Source organism: Neophocaena asiaeorientalis, unplaced genomic scaffold (assembly GCF_003031525.2).
Source record: "Neophocaena asiaeorientalis asiaeorientalis breed wild unplaced genomic scaffold, Neophocaena_asiaeorientalis_V1.1 scaffold40, whole genome shotgun sequence".
Classification (NCBI taxonomy): Eukaryota; Metazoa; Chordata; class Mammalia; order Artiodactyla; family Phocoenidae; genus Neophocaena; species Neophocaena asiaeorientalis.
This window is the reverse complement of record NW_020185335.1, coordinates 2,244,227-2,265,151: the sequence shown is the minus strand read 5'-3', so window position 1 is coordinate 2,265,151 and position 20,925 is coordinate 2,244,227. Positions and strand designations below refer to the sequence as shown.

Sequence of the window (20,925 nt, the reverse complement as noted above, 5' to 3'; positions counted from 1 at the left end):
CACCAAAAAAAAAACAAAAAAATACGTAGGTCTAGATGGTTTCACTGGAGAATGACAGCAAACATGGAAAGAAGAATTAACACCAATATTACCAATCTTTTCCAGAAAATGGAAAAGAGGGGAACACTTGACAATTCATTTTATGAAGCCTAAGACAAAACCAGATGAAGAAAGTACAAAAAAAACCCCAAAACCCTAAAAACCAATATCCTTCATGAATATAAATTTAAAAATTTTAACGAAATGTTATCAGAATCTTAACAAGTTATTTAGCAATATGTAAAAATAATTATATACCATGACCAAATAGGTTAAGTCCAGGAATGTAAGGCAAGTTCAATACTCAAATATCAATCAATGTAATCCATAATATTAGCAGGCTAAAGAAGAAACATCATATGATCACGTCAATTTATGCAGAAAAAGCATCTGACAAAATTCAATATCATTCATGATAAAAATTCCCAGAAAACTAGGAATATAGAGGAACATAATAAAGAAAATATACAAAAAACTTACAGGTGACATCATACTAAATGGTAAAAGACTGAATGATTTCCCCCTAAAGACTGGGAACAAGGCAAGGAGGTCCATTCTCAACATGGCTATCAGACACAGTACTGGAAGTTCTAGTCAGTGCTATAAGAAGAAAAAAAGAAAGAAAGAAAGAAAAAGCATACAGAGCAGAAAACAAGAAATAAAACTGTCCTTATATGCAGATGGGATAAGTGTCTACATAGATATTCCCTAAGAATCTAAAACAAACCTCCTAGAACTAACAAGTGAGTACAGCAAGGTCACAGGATATAAGATAAACATACAAATATCATTCATATTTCTATATATTAACAATGAAGATGTGGAAACCAAAATTTAAGATACGATACCATTTATAACTGCCATCCCTTCAAAAAAAAATAGGTGTAAATTCATCAAAACATATACAGGACTTATATGCTAAAAACGACAAAGTGCTGATTAAAAAAATCAAAGAATATCTAATTAAAAGGAGATCTATGTTCAAGGATTGGGAGACTCAACATAGCAAAGATGTCAATTCTCCTCAAATTAATACACAAGTTTAATCTAAAACCTATCAAATACCAGCAAAGTTTTTATTTAAACAAAGATAAATTTATATGGAAGGGTACAGGCCCTAGAATAACTAAAACAAACTTACAAAGAAGAAGAAAATGAGAAGAATTATTCTAACCGATTTCAAGGCTTATTACATAAGCTACAGTAATCAAGACTATGTTGTATTGGCAGAGGGATAGATATAGATCAATAGAAGAGAACAGAGAACTCAGAAATAGACCTACACAAATATTCCAAATTGATTTTTGACAAAGGTGCAAAAGCAATTCAATGTAAGAGAAAGAGCCTTTAAACAAATGGTGCTGGGGCCATTGGAGCTCTATAGGCAAAAAGTAAGCCTCAATCCAAATCTCACATCTTACACAAAAGTTAATTCAAAGTGGGGCATATATTTAAATGTAAAATATAAAACTACAAAGTTTTTAGGAAAAAAAAAGGAAGAAAATTTTCTAGACTAGGGTTCAGTGAAGGGTTCTTAGACATGACACCAAAATCATAAGGCAGAAAAGAAAAAGTCAATAAAGAGGACTTCATCAAAATAAAAAAACTTTTCTACTTGGAAAGAATCTTCTAAGTGGATGAAAGAAACAAACGGGAAGAAAATATTTGTAAACTTCATGTCTGACAAAGGACTCATATCTAGAGTACATTTTTTTTAAAAACCGCTCAAAACCAAACAGTGAAATAAACAAACAAACCTGTATTAGTTTCTTCTTCCTGCTACAACAAATTACCATAAATTTGTGGCTTGAAACAACATAAATTTATTGTCTTAAAATTCTGAAAGTTAGAAGTGTAACAGAGGTCTCATTGGCCTAAAATCAAGGTTCTGCAGGGCCGTGTTCCTTTCTGAAGCTCTAGGAGAATCCATTTCCTTGCCGTATGGGCTCCTTCCTCCATCTTCAAAGCCAACTATGGCAGGTTGAGTCTTTCTCACACCACATCACTCTGACCTCCTCTTCTGCCTCCCACTTACACCTTTAAGGAACCTTGTTATTACATTAGAGCCACCCGGATAATCCAGGATAATCTCCCTTTCTCAAAGTCACCTGCCTAGCAATGTTAATTCCATCTGCAACCTTAACTCTCCTCTCCCATGTAATTAACATATTCACAGGCTTGAGGGATGGGGACATAGACATATTTGGCAGAAAAGTGACATTATTCTGCCTAACACACAATCCAATTAGAAAATGGGTAAAGGACATGGAGACATTTCAACAGCAAAAAGCATATGAGGGGCTTCCCTGGTGGCACAGTGGTTGGGAATCCATCTGCCAATGCGGGGGACACAGGTTTGAGCCCTGGTCCATGAAGACCCCACATGCCGTGGAGCAACTAAGCCCGCGAGCCACAGCTACTGAGCCCAAGCACCACAACTACTGAAGCCCACATGCCTAGAGCCTGTGCTCCGCAACAAGAGAAGCCACCACAGTGGGAGGCTCGCACACCGCAACAAAGAGTAGCCCCCACTCGCCGCAGCTAGAGAAAGCCCACACGCAGCAACAAAGACCCAACACAGCCAAAAATAAATAAATAAAATAAATTTTTTTAAAAAGCATATGAAAAGATGTTCAACATCACTAGCCACCAGGGAACCACAAATTAATACCATGATTAAATAATATCACTTACCTATCAAAACAGCTAAAGTAAACAGTTATGTAAGATGAATAAATTCTAGTGATCTGCTGTATAACATAGTGCCTATAGGTAACAATATGATATTGTGCCCTTAAAAATGTGTTAAGAGGGTAGAGCTCATGTTAAGTGTGGGACACAAGGAAACTTTTGGAAGGGTTGGATATGCTTATTGCCTTGACTGTTATGGTATCACAGGTCTATGCATATATCCAAACTCATCAAATTATATACATTAAATACGTGCAGGGTTTTTTTTGGTGTTTTTTTTTTTCTTACCAATTATACCTCAGTAAAGCTGCAAAAGGTTCATCATAGAATGATAGAATTCCTATTCTCTTAAGCATATGGATCAAAATAGTATTAGTAACTTCAAATTTTTCTGGTAGTATAATCAGACCTCTAACTTAACAAAAAAGTCCAGAAAGCAGTTCTTGAAACTAATGATAATGAGTTGTTATAATAATTTTGTAAAACTTTGCTGTTTATTTAAAGATAAGGTTTACATTGAGATATTTTTAATGGGCATTATATGGATATATAATATAATGTTCCAGGAATTTTTTTTTTAAATAATGAAAATATCAAATGCTGGTAAGGATGCAGAGAAACTGGTTCTCTTATTGCTGATGGGAAAATAGTTTGACAGTTTCTTGGAAAAGTAAACCTATGACCCAACAATCATATCCTGGGGCACTTACCCCAGAGAAAACGTATGTCCACACAAAAACCTGTGCACGATTATTCTTAGCAACTTAAAAAACCAAAGTGTCCCTCGGTAGGTGAATGGTGAAACTAACTGTGGTACATCCATACCATGGAATATTACCAGCAATAAAAAGAAGCAAACTATCAATATATATAGCAAATTGTACGGATCTCGGGGAAAAAAAGAAGTGATAAAAGACATTCTTAACAGCTCACATACTGTGTGATTCCATTTATATAATATTCACAAATGGCAAAATTACAGAGATAAAGAACAAATCAGGAGTTGCCAGTGGTTGGCAGAGGGTGGGGAAAAATTACTATAAAGGAGATGTTTGAGGTGATAGAATACACATAAAGAAGAAATAAAATGGGTAAAATCTTGAGGTTTACAAAGTTGGGGTAAATAAGAGGTAACCTGCTAACAGCAAGTTTTTCACTTCTTATAAGCTATGAGTTCAATTTCTAGTGCTATCACTGAAGCTAATAAATGAATTTTCTGTATCTTGATCGTGGTGGAAGTTATACAAATCTACATATGCAATAGGTTGACATATAACTATACACATACATTGTACCAATGATGATTTTCTGGTTTTGATATTATACTATGGTTATATAAGGTGTAACCACTGAGGGAAACAGGAGGTCAAAGGTATATGAAACCTCTCTGTACTTTGTTTGCAACTTCCTGTGAATGTATAATTATAATTATATTTTGTTTAGTTTTTCAAGAAAAAGACTGACAAAACTCAGTATTTATGCTCATGCAGCTCAATATCAAAAAAAACGAACAATCCAATCCAAAAATGGGCAGAAGACCTAAACAGACATTTCTCCAAAGAAGATATACAGATTGCCAACAAACACATGAAAGGATGCTCAACATCACTAATCATTAGAGAAACTCAAATCAAAACCACAACGAGGTATCACCTCACACCAGTCAGAATGGCCATCATCAGAAAATCTACAAACAATAAATGCTGGAGAGGGTGTGGAGAAAAGGGAACCCTCCTACACTGTTGGTGGGTATGTAAACTGATACAGTGACTACGGAGAACGGTATGGAGGTTCCTTAAAAAACTAAAAATAGAACTAGCATATGATCCAGCTATCCCACTACTGGGCACATACCCTGAGAAAACCATAATTCAAAAAGAGACATGTACCACAATGTTCACTGCAGCACTATTTACAATAGCCAGGACCTGGAAGCAACCTAAGTGTCCATTGACAGATGAATGGATAAAGAAGATGTGGCACACATATACAATGGAATATTACTCAGCCATAAAAAGAAACGAGATTGAGTTATTTGTAGTGAGGTGGATGGACCTAGAGTCTGTTATACAGAGTGAAGTACGTCAGAAAGAGAAAAACAAATACCATATGCTAACACACATAGATGGAATCTAAAAAAAAAAAAATGGTCCTGATGAACCTAGGGGCAGGACAAGAATAAAGATGCAGACATAGAGAATGGATTGAGGACCCCGGGAGGGGGAAGGGTAAGCTGGGACAAAGTAAGACAGTAGCACTGACATATATACACTACCAAATGTAAAATAGATAGCTAGTGGGAAGCAGCTGCATAGCACAGGGAGATCCGCTGGGTGCTTTGTGACCACCTAGAGGCGGGGAATAGGGAGGGTGGCAGGGAGGCGCAAGAGGGAGGGGATATGGGGATATATGTATACATATAGCAGATTCACTTTGTTATACAGCAGAAACTAACACAACATTGTAATGTAATTATACTCCAATAAAGATGTTAAAAAAAACCTCATTATTTATGAAGATGTTGTGAAGATGGGCACTCTCATACACTACAGGTAGAATGTAAATCAGTAACTTCATTAGGCAATTTTTTTAAACTGTACATATCCTTTGATGCTGGAGAATTTACCCCAAGTACGAAAAGATGTATTCATAAGCTATGCTGTAACTTAAATTGGCCACGTACGAAAAGATGTATTCATAAGCTATGCTGTAACTTAAATTGGCCACTCTATCTCAACAAAATAGAAATAGCATGTCCTTTTATCATACCAAAATACAGAGTAGTTATTGCATTAAAATCTGATTACCCAGGTATTTTTTTATTAAAACTCATTTATTTCTGTAACTGATTTAACTACTTTAAAAATCTTGACCACTTTCCTTTTTTGTTCCTGATAAATAGCACTATATTACAACTCCAGCCTATAGTATACTTGGATCATGCTTTTACAGCTCTGTATCTACAATGGTTAAGGTATGTTTCCCTAAAACTCTGTTCACACTGCACCTTCTGTCTGCAATGTCCTCTCTTTACCTCTACACAGATTACTTCCTGATTCAAATGTCATTTCCTTATCGAAGCAATATCTAATCCTACCAGCAGTAGTGATTGTTCAGCGTCTTTGACCTTCCGGTACCTTACTTTTTCCCTCTCTTGTAACATCTAAAACATTCTACTTTGCAATTATGTACGTGCTTATTCCAATATTAATACAAGCTCCTTGAGGTAGAGACTGTAACGTATAGTGCCTTGTATATAATGGATGCTTGTGAATTTCTAATGAACCATCGTCTAGTAAATTAGACAGAGTCAGTATTCAGGAGTGTCATGAAAAATGATAATCACCTAGCCCACTGCTCCAATATCTAACACAGGACTAAATCCATGCATTAATGTCCCTGGAATGCCTTGAGTCATGTAATTCATGGGTTAACTTAACATCCTGCTTTTAAAGACCTCCCTCCAGTCAAAGTACGGTAAAAGAACCCATGAACCAAAGAACTTTTTAACTAAAAAGGTCTGGACAACAATACTTTTACTAGGGCATTTACTATCTCATCTAGGCATATCTCCAAATCTTCAGTTTCTATCTAGAATAAATTTTTATTTTTTAAAATTAACTTCACAAACTCATGGAATTATGTTTTAATTAAATAGTCATTATATTTCTTTCCACCCTCTGTTCCCCTACACAGCCTGCACACATACACGTACACATAACTCGTTGTTTTTCCTCATCCTCTGTCTCTTATCATCTTAGTTTTCACTGTCATTTTCTCAAACCAGTAGTTGGAGAATCACCCTCAACTCTCCTGCCCCCTCACGTCAAGTGCTATCAGTCACTAGGTCCTGTCGGCCCTGCAAACATCTCTCTTATCCACATCCCCAAGCTCTGCTATTTTTTCCAGGGCCACAATAGTCTCCCAGCAGGGCTGCCTGCCTTCAGTCTTTCAATTCTTACCAAATAAAATCTTTAAAATATATAAATTGCATCTTTTATTCTCCCTGATCCCCACTCCTTGTAAGTTCACACTTTCCCTGCCTGGTTCCCATCTGCTTTGCAGACTGACCTATGCTGCTCCACTGTGGCTCAAACCATGCCCCTCTATACTCACTTCCCTGCCTTCATCTCTTCTGTCTACTCACATTCTCATACTCACACACTGAGGATTCTGCCAACCGGGTCACTGTCCTCCCTTTCTTCCCAACTCCTGCCATCATTCTGGATGACTGCAACATCCATAGAGCCGGAAACCGATTCAAAACACTCACCTCCATTATACTTCAATCTGCATTCCCATGAAGGCCCTTCCAGACCTTATCATCACCAGATACTGCTCTATATCCGAATAAAATCTTGAGTTTAAATATCCCACTCTCTGGAATGGTGGTTGTCAGGGGTTAGGGGGAGATATTAGTCAATGGGTACAAAGTTTCAAGTACTAAGAGGGCAAGAGTTAAGTGTTCTTGTCTCTCTCTCTCTCTCTCTCACACACACACACACACACACACACACACATACGCTAATAATAATAAAGAATAAGAGGGCCAGAGGAAACTTTTGGAGGTGATGGATAGGTCTATGGCATAGACTGTGGTAATGGTTTCATGGGTGTATACTTATCTCCATATGTATCAAGTAGTATACACTAATTATGTACAGATTTCTGTATGTTAAAAAAAAATTCTTAGGAAAAAAGAAGAAAGAAAAGCCTCTCAATCTACCCAAAAGTCATAACAGGGAAATTTTTTGAACAGTAATTAAAATCACTGTGGACAATGAATAAATAAATAACCCATTCTCAAAGATTAAATGTACAAGAAATTATTATAGCCAAGGTATATTCGAAGAAAAGCAAGTTTCAGAACAATACGTATAATGATTCAATTTCTGAAACAATACTAAGAAATGATGCACAGAAAAATACGGAAGAGTATATACTAAACTGTTAACAATACATTTAAAATAATGAACACTAAAAATTATAAGAAACTATTAGAATAAGGGACTTCCACTTCCTAAGTGGATTTGTCTAAAGTGTTCAAACTTTTTACAACAAGCATGTACTACTTTTTAAGTCTAAAAATAATAACAAACACTATGGTGGGGGGTGGAGAGGGCACCCTCTCTCCATAGGATCACTCTCTCTCATTCTGATACTCCCAATATACCTGGTTCCAACATCCTATGCTCTTCCATCTCCTAGCCTCTCTATGGCTCTCTCTACCCTCTCATGTCATCTTCACTCTTCCCTCTCCAGCCTAGACCTCACAGTTGATCCTGTCCTCCAGTTTCTTAGTAATATCGTCAATGTCCTGATTCCAAGCCTTGCCATCACAGCCAGTAAAAGCCCAACACTGGGTCAGTCTAGCTGTTCAACTCTTCTCTCATACTAACAGGCTGTTAGGATTGCTGGAGAAAACCACACAATGGTCCAGATCATGTGACTGCAAATTCGGAGTCTCTAGCCTCCACTGGGGCCTCTACCTCCCGATCTCTTTCCCTTGTCACCTCTCATCTCAACAACTATTTCAGTCCTTCTATTTCTCACGCCCCTGCCCATGCCCTCCCTGCAGTTCTAGAGAATTTATCCCACCCAGATCCCTTCTGAGCTCCACTCCATTGACTCCAACGCCTACAAGATGTCTCCATTTAGGTGTCCACAAGCACCTCAAGCCCAGCATGCCCCCCAGGCCTGCTCTCTTCTGTATCCCTCTGTGAATGGAATCATGATTCACACAATTGCCCATGCCCAGAGTCACCTATGACTTCTCTCTCCTCCTATCAATCATATAATAACTAAATGTTTATGGAACACTTACTATGTGCCGACAGTGTTCCAAACATTATAAGTACTCATTTAATCGCCACAACAACCCTAGATGTGGGTAGTATTATTCTCCCCATATCACGGATAAGGAAACAGAGGCACAGAGAGGGTAAGTAACCTGCTCCAGTTCCCACACTAGTAAAGGAAAGAAGTGGGAGGAAAATCAGTCACTCTGGTTCCAGAGTCCACACTCTTGATGGTGACATTATTCTGCCTCCACCTTGAGGATCTACCTCCTGACATCTCACAAATCCATCTACTCCCTTTCATCCCTGCTGCCTTCCTTTGTTAATGTCACTCTCATGTCTTGCCTGGGTGGCTGCAACAGCTTCTTAACTGACCTCCCTGACTCCAGAATTGTGTCCCCACTCCCACCCCACCCCCATAGCCTGGACATTCTCTACCCTGCAGCCACAGTGACTATTCTAAAGGGAAAATCTGGTCATGTCATTTCCCTACCTAAAATCCTTTAGTCCAGAATACTCTGTAAGCTCCTCAGCACGACATCCATCCCAGGAACCTGCCCTTCTCGCACTTTATGCTCAACTCGCAATTCACAAAGTCTCAGGGGCTCACACACCTCCAGACTTGTACATAACACCTGGAATGCCTTTCTTCTCCCCTCCTCTCCCCAACTAACTCCCATTTGTCTTTCCAGACTCAGATGTGACCTCTTTCATAAAGGCTTCCCTGACTACCCAAGGCTGCCCCTTCTTTATGAACTCACGGGCCCTCATGCTCACCCCATCATGGTTATTTATTAATCTCCCTCTGCCTTGAGTCTATAAGTTCCTTGAGCACAGGAATTTTGTGTTTCTTATCACTGTATTCCCCATACCCAGCACAGGGCCTCATACATATGCATATTTAATAAATGTTTGTAATTAATTAAATGACTTTCACAATCCCCAAATGTGCCAGGCTATTTCACACCTCTATACCTTTATAGACTCATACTTTCTTCTCACATCCCTATCCTTGTCTGCCTTGCAAACTTCTATTCATCCTACAAAACTCATCTCAAGGGTCCCCAGAAGTAAGGCCTTCCCTAATGCATTCAAAGAGTGACAATCACTTTGTCCTTTGCACATGCCTCTATTATTGAATGTAATACACTGTACAGTAATTATTTGCTTACCAGCCCGCATCTACCTCCAGAATGTAAGCTTCTTTGCTGTACAGACCATGCGTGATTGGCACATAGAAGGGGCTCAGTTCACATTCGTTGAATTGAATTTAATATTAAATTGCACTCAATAAAAGAGAATTTTCACTAGGCTAAAACATTTCACAGAGGAACTATTTTCCTCTTTTTCCTTCATTTAAATGTCAACCTCCAGCTCCTTCTAGTGTTTCTACCTAAGAATCTAGTTAAATAAGTGTTCAGTATGTATGACAGAGTACTTTCTTTCAGAGGAAAATGTATTCCCACATAACTCAGGAAAGAGAACCCTGCTTGGGGTCTCTGATGAGGTTGCAGTCAGAGATGGTAGCAAAGGCTACAGTCATCTGAAGGCTTGACTAGGGCTAGAAAATCCACTTCCAAGATGGCTCACTCACACAGCTAGCAAGCTGTTCCTGGTTGTTGGTGGGAGGCTTCAGTTCCTCCCCTCATGGGCCTCTCAACAGGGATGCTTGAGTGTCCTCATGGCGTGATGACTGGCTACTTTCAGAGCAAGCAGTCTGAGAGACCATGGGAGAAGCTGCAATGTAGCTTGTGCCCCAGAAGTCACACACCATCATTTATGCAAGATCTATTAGTCACACAGATCAGCCCTATTCAATGTGGGAGAGGCCACACAGGGACGTAAATATCAGGAAGTGAGGATCATCAGAAGCCATCTATCACATCCACCTCATATGTTTATTATGAGGATTAAATGAGATAATATTTGTAAAGTACTTCACTTTGCACAGTACCTGGCATATAATTGTTCTTAGTGTTATTAGCAGAAAGTTTGGCTTAAAAAAACTGAAAAGATGGAAATTCCATTCAATTAAATCTTGCTTGCTGGAAATAAATAAGAGCATATGAAACTGTTCACATGTCTTCAAGTTCTGCTACTGCTAAAGTGAGGGCAAGGGCAATTATACTCTGGGATGTTGATAAATATTTCTTTATCCCAAAGAACCATTTTAGCAGGAAAATATCAAAGAAAAAAAATTACAGAAAATGCTCAAGTAAATGCAACATGACTTTTGTTGTCAGTGACAGGTTCTCTAGGCACTTGGAGTAAAAGGATTAATTTTCATATTTTAATCTTGCGCTTCTTCTGGTTTTCTACTGTTTCTAAAGCTGTTATGCTCCTTGGTTTTCTATTTGTTTGATCTCTTTTAAATTGGATTACTTCAGATTTCATAGGTTTCACATTGGCCTCTGCTCTTTTCTCCCTGAAATACTTCCTGAAAACATCTGTCTGCAGAATGTGTGACATATATCTGAGGTAGATAAAAGAGAGACAAATTTCAGAAAGAATCCTCTTATTTGACCCAGGTTGAAGAAAAGAAAAATAAAGATGTATTTTGTATTTTGTTCTGGTCACCAATTCCAACATGCATGCGTGTTTGTGTGTGCATGCTTGTGGCAGGGGCAGGAGGGGTATCCCCCAAAACAGCAAGTAATTTATCTACACGGAGATGGCATCAAATTCCACAGGCTAAGTGTTCCACTGGTTAAGACTGCCCCCAAACTTCAAACACCAGTCACAAGCCCAGCTTGTTACCTGTGCTCTGACCCACTGGCTATAAATCAGAGTATCCCAAGACCCCGGCCTCAGTTTCAATTAATTTGCTACAGCGGCTCCCAGAACTCAGAGAAACATTTTACTCACTAGGTCACCAGTTTACTATAAAAGGATATAACTCAGCAACAACCAAATGGAAGAGATGCACAAGGCAAGGTATGGGGAAGGGGAACAGAGCTTCCATGCCCTCTCCAAGGGCAACACTCTCTCCAAATCTCTAGAGCCCACGCGTCACAACTACTGAGCCCACGCACCACAACTACTGAGCCCATGCACCGCAACTACTGAGACTGTGTGCTGCAACTACTGAAGCCCTCACACCTATAGTCCCTGCTCCGCAACGAGAAGCCACCACAATGAGAAGCCCGTGCACTGCAACAAAGAGTAGCACCCGCTCGCTGTAACTAGAGAAAGCCTGTGTGCAGCAACAAAGACCCAACGCAGCCAAAAATAAAATTTTTAAAATACTTAAATAATAGAGTGTCTACTATATGCTAAGTCACTGTATTAGTTAATTATAAGTAAAATCATAAGGAAAGAAGATGAAAGTTAGTAATAAACACCCAGAAATCAAACTCGATTTTGACTCTGACTTTGCCTGTCTGCCCACATTCAGGCTTTGTCACATCTCTAAGGGAAAAGCACTGCTGCAATCTGATTGAGTATGTCATAAATTCTGCTTTTAGTTTCACTGAGGTGGAGAAAAGACAAAGTGATATGGTCTTTGAAAAGATTTTATTGTGAAATATTATATGCATGTAGAAAAACGTCTCTAAAATGTACAGCTGAATTAATTATTACAAAGTGAACATCTGTGTAATGATCACCCAACTAAAGAACACTGCCAGCACCCCCTCAAACCCCCTCTTCATCACTAAGCCCTCCCTCCCCACTAACGGTAAGCACTGTCCTCACTTTTGTAGAAATCACTCCCTTGATTTTCATTTATAACCTAAGCATGTACTCCTAAACACTATAGTTTTGCCTGGCTTTTAACATTTAGAACAATGGAATCACACAGCATGTAATATTTTGTGTCTGGATTCTTTCGCTCTATTTATGTATCTGTTTTGTCGCATTTAGCTATAGTCTGTTCATTTTCATTTAAGTATAATAGTTCACTGTTTGAATATGCTATTATTTATTAATCCATTCTACTACTGGTTAACATTTGGGTTGTTCCCAGCCCAAATGAATAATGGGTCCACAAGGCTATCATGAATAATGCAGCTATGAACACCCTTGTATACGTCTGTGCACAAGGACCAGCAGCATATATATCTAGGATTGGAATTGCTGGATCATAGGGTATGCATATCTTAAACTATGGTAGATAACGCTAAACAGTTTTCCAAAGTTGTTGTGCCTATTTATACTCCCACCAGCAGTGTATGAGAGATCTGGGTGCCCCCTGACCTTGCTACCACTTGCTATTGGCAACCTAAATTTCAGCTATCTGGTGGGCGTGTCATGATAGCTCACTGTGGTATTAATTTGCATTTCCTTGATTACTAACGACATTAAGTACCTTTTCACATGTTTACTGGCCATTTGGATGTCCCTTTTGTAACAGTTCATACTTGTGAACTGTTCAGTTCTCTTGACTTTTTTCTATTGGGTGGTCTTTTTCTTATTGATTGATGAAAGTCCTTCCGGACGCAAGCCCTTTGTTCAGTTACAGGTTTTTACAAATGTCTTGGCCCAGGCTTATTTTTTCATTTCATCTGGCTTCATGGGCTGACTTCTAGTTCATCCCTACTCCTTTGAGGCAGCCCTTTAAGGTCCAAACCCAAAGGGAAAGGATTCACCAGGCTCCCTGTATCCTTGCAGACCCTGGGCACCAATTCTCATTGCATTAGCCCACAAAGACTGCCCAGCCTCTTAGTCTCTCAGCTTCTTCCTTGGAATTTGCATGTGCTCTCAGGGGCACCAAGTTTGGGGCTCACTTCCCTGGGTTGCTGTTCCCCCAGGACCTGGTCTGATAGCTTTTTTTTTTTTTTTAACATCTTTATTGGATGATACCTCTTCACTATTTGTTAGCCTTCTAGTGCCTTGAAGCAGGCCTTTGTTTATAATCTGTCCAGTTTTTCTAGTTGCCCTCAGCAGGAGGGTAGACCTGTATTACCTAGTCTACCATTCTTAGGAGCAGATATCCTCATTTACTGAGTGTAGACGGTATAAGGGGAGAAATCCTAACCCAGGCCGAAAGAATTTTCCAAAAGTCCAACTTTTTTGAAACTTTGAAGATAAAATGCAAAAATTAAGCAAAATACAAAGAGTGTCCAGGACTGGTAGAAGTCTACTTAGATGCTCAGATGTCTGTAATTACCTGGAAAACCCATTCATGCCACTAATCTAAGATATACAGAGCTGATGTCTCAATATCATTTCATTTCAGGTAAAAGGTTGAGATACAATCACTGTTAGCTTAGATGGACACTTAATGTGTTAACACTGAATAGCTACTTGCAGAACTTTAATGGCCAAAAGTAAACATTTTTGTCTGTCAAGCAGCCAAGGGCATATTTTCCAGCCTCTTCTCACTTGAAGAACCCAAAAAAGCAAAAATTTTTGAAAAGGTATATTAAAATTGAGACTCTCTGAGCTTTAGCTAGATCTTCTTTCAGAAAGTCTTGATCCATGTATGGATCTGGATTCTGAGACTCACTTATCACAGACACCCGCAGATGACACAGTGAAATGCATAGCTCTTGTCTCTGGAACACTCAGCATCGCCTTCCAAGTCCGTTAGCCCTACTGGTGCACTCTGTCCCCATTTTGTCTAGGTTCTCAGGCTTCCCCAGTTCCTCTGATCAAACTACAGGGTTACTTAGAGGTAAAAATCTCTGACACTCTCTCCTTCCATCCCACCCCCTTTCCCTTGCTTAGACTCATCCTACAGGTCTCAGTTGAAACAACACTGCCTCTAGAAAGCCTTTCCTGACCTCCCTGAAGGCTCCCTGTTATATGTTCCCATAGCAATTGCACTTTTCACATAATAAGTAAATTGTTTGTGTAACTAGATTTTTATGTCTGCCTTCTCCACCAGAGAGCAACTTCCATGAGTTCTGAGACCTCGACCACTGTGCTCACCACTAGCATATATACCTAATATAGTGACAGGCATGGAGACAATAAATACTTGTTGAATGATTAATGGGCATCTGAATCACTGAATCATTTATTCTGTTTTCTTTCTCAAGGATATCTTCATTTTAAAAAAGAATCATTTGGCAGATATTTATTGATTTTTAATACCCTGCATCCATTCACCCTTCTTCTGGGATCAATATCATTTTTGCTTAGGAAAACACCCCACTTCTTACTCCAATCCGGGAGTGGCCTACCCCAATATCATACCTCCCTGGCCGTAGTGACTGGTTCAGGACAGGGCAAACGACCCCAGTCAAACCAATCAGTCGATGAGGCTTAATTCTGACTTTACTGCGACTGCTGAAAAAGAGGCATGCTTTCTTTCCATTGAGGTTGCTGAGAAGTGAGATATGAGCTTAATTCTGCTGGCAGCCCTCTAGCACCCAATGAGGGGGGAAGCTGAGAACGAAGCCACACAAATAAAAGCAGTGCCGAGAGACTGAGTTCTGATGACATCACTTGAATCCTTAGATCCAGCCAGGAACTTTTGAGTTATCTGAGCCAATTAATGTTCTTTGACACAAGTGTCATCTGAGCTGTATGCTGTGGCCACAGTCTCCTGACAAAGTGAATTCCTTATAAATAATTGCAGTCCCTCTATTATTTGTAATGTATTACTATAGCATAAACAACTAGAGAGTTACGTTTCCAGACCGTAACTTGTAAAAGCAGTTTTTGACAGACTTGTTCATTTTGTCAGATATACTAATTTAAATATAGCAGACGAGCTATTTTAAATCCATGTTTGCCTTACTAAAATATAATAACTTCTAATTTATATGCCATTGATTCTGTTACCACCAGAGTCTAAAAACCAGTAGGCTTGCAAAAGCACAGTGAGAATGTTTTTGGTTTCTACAGATATTACACATGATGAATGTTCATTTGGAGAATTTGCTTCAATTCACACATGCACATACATCACTCAAGGTAATCTATTTTTATATCCGTATTAATGCTAGTCAATTCATATTATTTTCATTGCAGAATATTCATAAACAAATGCATATTTATGAATTTGCTGCAATGAAGAACTGATACTGAAATTACCACTTACTGATAACTAAAATCCCTTATTTTGGATCTAACCATTAAATCAATGAGGGCTTATTTTAATAACAACAGATGAAATGGCTCACTCTTGCTGGCTTAGCAAAAATAAAAAATAATTTTTAAAAAAGCTACAGTCTATCATTTCTTAGTGACTTCTTTGTGGAAGAAATGTAAGCAAAGGAAAATCTTGGGTGTATTAATTTCTTTTCTAACACAACAATCCCTAATTCAATTGTCCTCTCCTCTAGTGTGCTGTATCAGTTCCTCTAATCTATGGAATTTTCCTTTTGTGTGCGTGTGTGTGAGACTTTTTTAAAAATTATATAATTCATTTATACAGAGGAATTATTTGGATTTAACTATTTACAGTCTTTTTCAATTTTCATTTCCACTGGCCAAATAGAGTTCACATAATAGTCAACATTTCTATGGAATTTTCTAACATGAGAAAATATCTTCTCATATGAGTATAAAGGGTTTGTGGATCCCCTTATAGTGGATTATTTTCTCAAATCTGTTTATCTTACTTGTATTCAAGAATGCGTACTCAATAAGGAATACTCTTTAACAGTATTTAACGCTTTTTAACAATCTATTTTTGTAAAGGATTTCTTTGGGTTCTCCAGTATAATTCCCCCCTCCCATTCTCTGTCTTCCTATAAGAACCCAATGTCCCGTCCACAAGGGGTAAGCAGACCTGGCCAATCATAGTATCCTGTTCTCCTATACTCTGACTGTTCTTGGGTATGAACATGTGACCCTGATAATGCCAATTGGAATTCTTCCCTTAAACGGTAGCTGAACACTGGGAAAGAGAAGTTCTTTCTTTGGACCTTCTAGGTTGAAAATGAACTTAAAGATATTAGCAGGCATCTTTCCCACCACATGGAGAAGGCTTTCTGAAGAACAAAGCCATGGAGGTAAAAGCAGAAATGTGAGCAGGATGGATGGATGACAGGAGGCAAGAAAGATGAATACGAGTGAATCATAATCATACTGACAGCAGTTCTAAACCTTGAGGCCCTGGTACCTGCAGCTCATCTTTTGACCCTATGAGCCATCCTAGCGTCTTAGTGTCCCAACTACATGATCTAATAAATTTCTTATTTTGTTTAAGCAGTACTGAAGTTGGAAGTAAGATTCTGTCACTTGAAATCTAACACTCTCTAATGATAACTGCTATATTCTTAGGAGTCATACATTTACCTGAAAATTATTCCTAGCGTTTAGGAGGAAGATTTGCAAACAACTACTATGCAAAGGCGTAAGTTATTATTTCCAAAGCAAGTTAAAAATGCCTCATTTCTATTAGGAGAGGATAAGTTTATACATTTTGTATTTACATATAATGTAAAGGCTAATTCATTTGCACCATCAGATGTACTATAAACCTGGAAATCATGAAAAATCACTGCATGTTTGGATTAGGTAACCCAGGACAGGTAATTCCATATACAAATTATTCTGCTCTTACCAAGCCCACATTTGAATATGATCAGCACATAGCAAGGTCTCTGCAGAAGCTCATATGGATACAAATATTCCGGTCATCCAGAAAGTATGAGTCCAGAAGAGAAGACTTAAAATATTTCATTTTCAGACTTTAAAGATGAAAGTCTATAGAGGGTTACAGAGAAAATCCTTTACAGAAAACTGACACATTTTGCACCATTTTTTTCCAAGTACTACCAACTTAGAGTTATTAGCAAACATTATTTAAAAGTGATCTTATTTGTTAACCAAATCCTTCTGACAAAAATAATGACTGGGAATCAGAGTTCCTTTCACAGAATCTCTTTAATAAAGCCAGCCATTCACATAAGATCAAATCTGGATTCACGCAGTGACCCTTGCATAGTTCCAACTGACATGAGTGAAGAAAGGGACCAGTGCTTTCATCAATCTCCACCAGCCATTAGGCATGTGGCAAACCCCAGAAGAAAGTGAACACCAACCCTGCCTGACCCTGCTCAAGTGAGTGCTTTCAACACTGGTCACTGTCTCATACCCCCTCACTGGCAGCTACTTGTTAAATGCTGCACGTCTACCTTTTATTAAAATGTCAAATGTCAAACGGAATTCTTTTAATTCATACTGGATGGCTGTCATAACAGAATTCAGTAATGAAAAACCAATGACAGAGATTGGTTACAAACTAAAACACTGTACTTGAGCTGTATAGCATGTAACAGGGCCATTTTTCTTCTTTCAGTTATCACACTGCTAAATGTTGACTAGGAAACTCTGACTGTGGTGCTTTCACAGGGCTTGGCCAGATCAATTCCCATTAAAAGTATGAAAAACATCTGTATCCAGCCCATATCTCTAATAAGGACAACAAATTAAAATTAAAGAGGACCTCCATTTCCACTAACAGCAGGTAACAGTTACATGAACCAACAAGTCATGTGAATACAACTAAAATTCCAGGTGAAAAAAAAATTTTTTTATCTCCTTAAAAGTATTAAAGAGCTTTCAAGATAGTCAGAATTACCAGACAAAAATCTAAAGGAAATCAAACACCAGAGAAGTCAGCAAAGCATTAGAACCCATAGCCACTTTTGCCCTACAGCATTTGCTAGTACAGAAAAATCTGGGCTTTGGTTTAGCTGGCCTTGCTGGGCAAAGAGAGAGAAGTTAATGATTAGAGTCCACTCAAGATGGGAAGTATAATGAGAGATCTTTTTCACTTTAGGCTGGGGCCCACAGTTAAAACTGGCCACTCCATCACCATCCCCAGAAAGCCAAAGTAAAATTTGTCATGGTGCTCATCAGAGACAGAGAATAAAAAGAAAAAGAAGGGGAAAAAAATACCCCAAAAGGTGGGGTCACTTCTGACTCAAATTTGCAGCCCAGTTCCCTACCACTTAAACCATCTACAGAACTTCAAGCCATGAGCTAGGTTTACTTTAGTCCCAGACTAACAAATCCTGACGTGTCTGGCAGAAGCAAATATAAATCTACTATGGAGTAAGGCACCACCCTACCAGACTCAAAAAATAAAAATCCCTACAAATAATATTTCAAAGATAATGAGGAACAAAAACAAGCAAACACACAAGAAGACAAGACACCATGAGCAAAATTAACAGAAACTACAGACAGGAGAAAGATCATCAAAGATTTCATAGAGGAGACTTAATGGATACAGACTATAAAACAACTATGCTTACTGGGTCTGAAGTACTAACAGATAAGCTTGAAGATCTCTTCAGGACACAGGAATCTATAACGAAAAATGATACAGCGGCTTTCCCAGGTGGTGCAGTGGTTAAGAATCCACCTGCCAATGCAGGGGACACAGGTTCGAGCCCTGGTCCAGGAAGATCCCACATGCTGCGAAGCAACTAAGCCCGTGCGCCACAACTACCGAGCCTGCGCTCTAGAGCCTGCGAGCCACAACTACTGAGCCCGTGTGCCACAACTATTGAAGCCCGCCTGCCTAGAGCCCGTGCTCTGCAACAAGAGAAGCCACTGCAATGAGACGCCTGCGCACCGCAACGAAGAGTAGCCCCCGCTCGCCACAACTAGAGAAAAGCCCGCACGCAGCAACAAAGGCCCAACACAGCCAAAAATAAATAAAAATAAATTTAAAAAAAATGATACAGCAATTCTGTAAAAACAGACACTTCAAAAATGTTAATGTCCTGAAAAGCAAAAATCAACAAAACCCCCACAAAATGTCAAGGGAACTGTTCTACACTAAAGGAGACTACAAAGCTTAAAAATTCATTGAAGCATATGATCCTTGGCTGGATCCTGAATTTAATTAAAAAAAAAAACAACCAACAAGGGGCATTACTGAAAACTGGGGGAAATATGAATATGGAATGTATTAGATAATACTGTAACAATTTTAAGTTTATGGACTGTGAAAACACTATTGTGACTATGTGAAAGAATGTTCTTCTTCTTAGGAAATACCTGCTAATGTATTTAAAGGAGCAGTGTCATGATACCTCTCTTCCGGAAGTTATAAACTTGCTCCCAAGTAGTTTAAAAAAGAGAGAGAGAGAGAGGAGAAAAAAAATGAATCAAAAGCAAATGTGGCAGAATGTTAACAACTGATGACTCTAAGTAAAGGATATTTAGGTACTATTATTTCAAGTTTTCTTTTGATTCGGAAAATTTTTTTACATTTTTATTGGAGTATAACTCTTTAGAATGGTGTGTTAGTTTCTGCTTTATAACAAAGTGAATCAGTTATACATATACGTATATCCCCATGTATCTTCCCTCTTCCACCTCCCTCCCTAGCACCCTCCCTATCCCATCCTTCTAGCTGGTCACAAAGCACTGAGCTGATCTCCCCGTGCTATGCGAATGCTTCCCACTAGCTAGCTGTTTTACATTTGGTAGTGTATATATAGACATATATACACTACCACTCTCTCACTTTGTCCCAGCTTACCCTTCCCCCTCCCCATATCCTCAAGTCCATTCTCTAAGAGGTCTGCGTCTTTATTCCTGTCCTGCCCCTAGGTTCTTCATGACCATGGTTTTTTTCTTTTAGATTCCATATACATGTGCTAGCATATGGCATTTGTTTTTCTCTTTCTGACTTACTTCACTCTGTATAACAGACTCTAGATCCAACTTCACTCTGTATGACAGACTCCAGGTCCATCCACCTCACTACAAATAACTCAATTTCGTTTCTTTTTATGGCTGAGTAATATTCCATTCTGTATATGTGCCACATCTTCTTTATCCATTCATCTGTCAATGGACACATTGGTTGCTTCCAACTACTGGCTATTGTAAATAGAGCTGCAATGAATATTGTGGTACATGACTCTTTTTGAATTATGGTTTTCTCAAGGTATATGCCCAGTAGTGGGATTGCTCGGTTGTATGGTAGTTCTGTTTTTAGCTTTTCAAGGAGCCTCCATACTGTTCTCCATAGAGGCTGTATCAATTTACATTTCCACCAACAGTGTATGAGGGTTTCCTTTTCTCCACACCCTCTCCAGCATTTATTGTTTCTAGATTTTTTGATGATGGCCATTCTGACTGGTGTGAGATGATATCTCATTGTAGTTTTGATTTGCATTTCTCTAATGATTAATGACGTTGAGCATCCTTTCACGTGTTTGTTGGCAATCTGTATATCTTCTTTGGAGAAATGTCTATTTAGGTCTTCTGCCCATTTTTGGATTGGGATGTTTTTTCATATTGAGCTACATGAGCTGCTTGTAAATTCTGGAGATTAATCCTTTGTCAGTTGCTTCATTTGCAAATACTTTCTCCCATTCTGAGGGTTGTCTTTTCATTTTGTTTACGGTTTCCTTTGCTGTGCAAAAGCTTTTAAGTTTCATTAGGTCCCATGTGTTTATTTTTGTTTTTATTTCCATTTCTCTAGGAGGTGGGTCAAAAAGGATCTTGCTGTGATTTATATCATAGAGTGTTCTTC

At 38.6% G+C, this 20,925-nt stretch overlaps 1 protein-coding gene across 1 annotated transcript in view; it reads right to left on the bottom strand.

Moving 5' to 3' along the window:
- Positions 1 to 20,925, bottom strand: part of HYDIN (HYDIN axonemal central pair apparatus protein) — a 431,085-nt gene that overhangs the window by 343,170 nt on the left and 66,990 nt on the right. The window lies entirely within an intron of this gene.